We start from the raw sequence: 5,086 nt of genomic DNA on the forward strand, positions 1-5,086 counted from the left end.
TAGTTATAAAAACTGTTCCCTGGATATATTTCTTGGTATTTTATAGAAGATTTCATTTCAATAAGTACCTGTCAAGATGTGTAAAGCTCTATTGGAAACACATATTTGAAATAAGACAATGTAGTTATGGAATCATCTACCTGAAAACCCAGTTCAGGGATGCTGGCAGAAGTTAAACAAATATAATAATGCAGTGTTCAATTAAATAACTTACTAATAAAAGGGCAAACCATTATGGGAGGGAAGAATTCTGACAGATATGCTTAAGAAATTATTCTAAGGGTTGGTATTTGAATAGGAATTGCAGTGTGACTAGATTAATTTTTTTTGACATTTTTGACATTTTAGAATGTTTCTATAAGAATCAAGGGATGGTAAATAAAAGATGAGGAAGTTCTATGGTTGTGAAAATTTGGTATTTATTCCCAACCTCTACTCCCTATTCTTTTGGCAACGGTGCCAATTTTTGATTTACATTCTTCCTCTCTCCACCAACCAAAAAGATTCTCAGCTTGCGAGGCACTTTCCCTAAAGTGGGTGGGATGAAGTAAAGTGATTTGTAAAATTTTCGTAATAATCAAAAGAGAGTGTGTGTTATAGATTGAAAATTTGTGAATATTGTGTAAAATTCATATGTTGAAATCCTAGTCTCCTATTAGAAGATGGGCCTTTAAGAAGTGATTAGGTGATAAGGTTGGAACCTTCATGAGTAGGATTCGTGCCCTTATGAAAGAGGCATCAGAGAACTCCCTTGCCCCTTTGGCCATGTGAGGGCGTGGCAGAGAGACAACCATCGATGAGCCAGGAAGCAAACTTCACCAGAACTCAACCATGCTCAAACTTCCAGGCTCCAGAACTGTGACAAATAGATTGCTGTTGTTTATAAGCCATTCAGTCTTTTTTTAGTAGCCCAAAGCCCAGTACTTTGTTTTAGTAGTCCAAACTAAGATATCCCAAAAGAAGGTATGGTTCAATAATTTTAAATGCTGCTTAAGAGGTCAACAAAAGGAACAGGGAAATAGAGATACTTCCCATAGTGATTGATCAAAGGGCCCAAAACTTTCATTCAGAAGACTTCAAGGTTAAAAAAAAAAAAACAGATTTACTCAAAGGATATTCAATTCCCCACTTCATTTTCTCATATAAATTGCTTCATCCATTTTATTGTCTCATGTAAACAAAAACGTAATTACCTTTATAACTGGGAATATTTTTGTATTCTTTATAAGACTAAACAGAGTGGTGAAATAACTGGAAGCTTGCTGAGTATGAAATCAGAAAACACAAAAATAAAAACAAATTTTGAAAAAAAAAAAAAACAAAACTTAAGCAATCCCATCATTCCTATTCTCTTCCCAAAATAGGTCAGAATATTTATGCCAGACCTTTAACATTCCCTGTGGAAAAACATTCAGATCCATCATCTATCTAAGACCAGAAGCTAGACTTGATGGCAAAGCAGGCACCTTGAGAACTGGGCCCAACATGTCCCCCAAATCACATCTTGAGTTGGGGACACTATGATCTCATACTTTTGCCAACAGAAAAAAAAAAATCTAGAAGTTTTAATTTGCAGTTATATTAGGAAACATTAGGAACAGGAGTAGGGTTGAGAATGGGAATTAAATTATCTTCAATGCCTCCCTAATTGCCTCCCATTTAAACATACTGTATTAATCAAGGTTCTCTGGAGAAACAGAACCAGTAGGATGTGTATATAATATAGAGAGATTTATTTTAAGGAATTGGCTCACATGATTTGGGAGGTTGGAAACCAAAACCTTCAGGGCAGGCTGTCAGGCTGGAGACCTAGAGTAAAATCGATGTCAGAAGGCAGCCTAAAAGCAGAATTCCCTTTTCCTGCTAAGGCTTTCAATTGACTGGCTAAGGCCAGCCCACGTGATGGAGGGTAATCTGCTTTACTCAAAGTCTACTGATTGAAAGGTTAATCACGTTTTAGGAATACCTTCACAGCAACTTTTAGACTGGTGTATGATTAAGTATGTGGTACTATGGACTAGCCACGTGGATACCTAAGCTTAACGATCACACATACCAATATTCACTTTTTGTGATCCTAATGACTTGACTAACTTTTTTTTTTTAAGATTTTATTTATTTACTTGAGAGAGAGCGCGAGAGCACAAAGGGAGAGGAAGAAGCAGTCTCTCTGCTGAGAAGGGAACCTGTCTCGGGGCTCCATCCCAGGACCCTGAGATCATGACCTGAGCCAAAGGCAGCCACTTAACCAACTGAGCCACCCAGTCCCCCTTTGATTTGACTAACTTTAAAGGAAAAAATAATTAATTTTTTGGACACTCATTTAAATTACTTAATGAACAATTGTATTTTTTTAAATTTAACTGAAAATTTAGAAATGATTAAAGTTTCATTTCAACACTTAAATATTTCAAAGTGCTACATGCTTCACAAGGTAGTAATTATGGCTTCTATGTTTGGTTCAGTCAAGTTTCTAGCTATTAACAGGTCCCTGCACTGAGGAAATTTAAATTGTTAAAATATCAGATGACTATTCTTCAAAAAAATTTTATTTAAAAGCTCATTTGCTGATCTTGAGCTGCTAGTCACTAAACCTTGGAAATTTAAAATCCTGCTAGTATGTAGTTATGTTCAGCACTTGCAACCTTGGCTTTACATTGTATTCACCTAGAGTGTTACAGATACTAAGGCCTGGGTTCCTCCCCAAAGGTTCTTATTGAATTGGTCTGGGATGCAGACCAGGGATCAAGATTTTTCAGAGTTCTCTAGATGAAGCTAATGTGCAACCAGAATTGAGAACCACTGCCTACATGATAGTGAATCAATCCAACCTGAGTGTGTTTAGCCAATTATTAGTACAAGTTTATAGCTCTATCTACATTCAGCAAAGAGAGAAATATTTATCCACTTTACATTTAGTATGCAGATAACACAGATGAAAGACTTTCTTTTAGCTAATTCACTCCAATTACTCAAATTATATTTCAAAGGTACTAGATACTTCTATTCATCATAAATAAAATTAGTCTGTGGTTTTCTTTTTTGCTTTATTTCTCAGAGCCTGGTATTAGAATATGATAGGATAATTTCCTTTTTAAAAAAAAATTATTGCTTTTTTGTAGATGGAAAATGAAACTGTAAACACACAAGAAAAAAAATATCTGGAGGGGCAGAAAATTTAAGGACAGTTTGTATAAGTTGAAGGATATAAACATTTAAATTTTCTGCCATGAAGTAATAATAAATTTGAAGAAAATTTCCAAATTTGCTGAGGAGGAAGAAATTATTCTTTCTATGGGGTGGAGCAGGCTGGGAGAAGCTGCTTGAAAGAGAGACTTCCCAGATCAGGAAACAACTGGAGCAAACACCTGGGGAGAGGAGAGTGTTCCTAGAACAACAAAGGCCAGGAGGAGGGAGGAGCATGCTGTGCTGTTCAAGGAATAACGGAGCAGTAGGGAGCTGGGGGAAGATGAGCAAGGGTGAGCGAGTGAGTGACCCCGGTGAGTGAGGGGGAAACCGAAGAGGGTGGGTGGAGCTTGGATTGTCCAAGTCCTAACCTGCCCCGTTGATGCCTCTCCTCCAAGGTCGACCCACATCAAGACCCACTCGTGGGACAGTGCCAAGGTGCCGCTGATGGAGAACAAGTGTGACAAAGAGTGGGTGGTGTCCATAGCCATGCAACAGGCAGCCGGCTGACCACCTCAGTGAGTACCTAGCCGGGCTGGGGGCTTTAAGACTCACAAGGTAAAAGTGGGACACTGGGACCCTGAAAGAGGAGGGGACACATCCAAAGTCTCACAGAAAAGCCATGATGGGGCCTGGATTTGAATTCAAACACTTTCTGCAAACTGGCCTGGATCCAAGAGCCTTTTGAAGTGAATCTTAATGGATGCATAGGAGTTTACTATGCAGGAAGTTACTGATTCATTCTGATACCCTCATTACCCAGCTTTGTGTTGGGTGTTACTGGGCTCCTATGAGGTCTCCAGCTTTGTGGAACAGCAGGAGGAACCTGGGCTGGAGGACTCCATGAGGGAAGCCAGACTCTGCCTAGCATAGATAAGGCTTCCTGGAGACCAGGTGAAGGGCTTTGGATCTAGCGCTTGAGAAAAGGGTGGTCTTTCAAGCAAGGGAAACAGTTTGGGCGAAGGGCAGAGGTGGAAGAGATCCTGTGTGGTTTGGCAAATAATTTTTAGTTAGTTAGTTAGTTAGTTAGTTAGTTAGTTAGTTAGTTAGTTAGTTATTTTGAGGAGGTTGACATGTTTATTGCTTTGGAGGTGGGGGCAGGTGCTCAGGAGCTCTTGGTGGGGCGGGCCTGCTTCCTCTTCTGGCTTCCAGCTGCGCAGGATGGCGCTGGCTCTGTGAATGGCAGCCATGCGCAGATCTGGGTGATACTTGTTCTTGCGGATCATGTCCGGGATGCTGTTGAGGGTGGCCAGGCATTCTTGTTGATGGTGGTCTGCACGTAGGAGGTGGCAGATTTCCGTTGGCCGGATCTCTGCTTCAAGACCACCACCACGCCTTTACCACCCGCCGCCGGCTCTACTCCCACAGTCTCGCGGTGAATCAGCCCATTGTAGCGGAATGAGTTGCGAGCCTTCAGGTTGTTGGGCTCAGTGCTGTAGGTCAGCTTGTTCCTCTTGATCAGGAAGCTGGAGCAGTTCCACACGACCATCCGCTGCAGATGGGCAGACATGGCGACAGCCCCTCTCGCTACGGCAGCCAGAGTTGGAAAGAGCTGGAAAATAATTTGGGGGTATGGCTGCAACATGAGGGTCATTTGGAGAAAAGGAGGCTTATTTTGCAGGAATGAATAGGGTTGGGAGGTGCCAGGACTCTTCGGAGGGTAATAAGGAGCCACAGAAGGTGTGTGAGCAGGAGAGGGCATGGGTGGATCTGAGTTGTGACACCAGAGCCATGAATGGGGCTGGGCTGGATGGTAGGAGCAGGGGAGAATTTCCTTTTATGTCTATGCTTTGGGGCAACTTAAAGACCATCAGGATTTTATGTGCTTTGAAGGTTTTATGTAGTGTATGACTTTGTAGATGGGTACATATTTTTTTACATTGTCAAATTGTTAATCTTT

General features: G+C 41.0%; 1 pseudogene; it reads right to left on the reverse strand.

The window, feature by feature from the left end:
- Positions 1–4,291: 4,291 nt before the first annotated feature.
- On the reverse strand, positions 4,292–4,696 carry LOC114225982 (large ribosomal subunit protein eL28 pseudogene; annotated as a pseudogene).
- Between the last annotated feature and the right edge of the window lie 390 nt (positions 4,697–5,086).

This window comes from Eumetopias jubatus, unplaced genomic scaffold (assembly GCF_037043125.1).
Source record: "Eumetopias jubatus isolate StellerSeaLion01/CBP00866 unplaced genomic scaffold, mEumJub1_p1.0 scaffold_3, whole genome shotgun sequence".
Classification (NCBI taxonomy): Eukaryota; Metazoa; Chordata; class Mammalia; order Carnivora; family Otariidae; genus Eumetopias; species Eumetopias jubatus.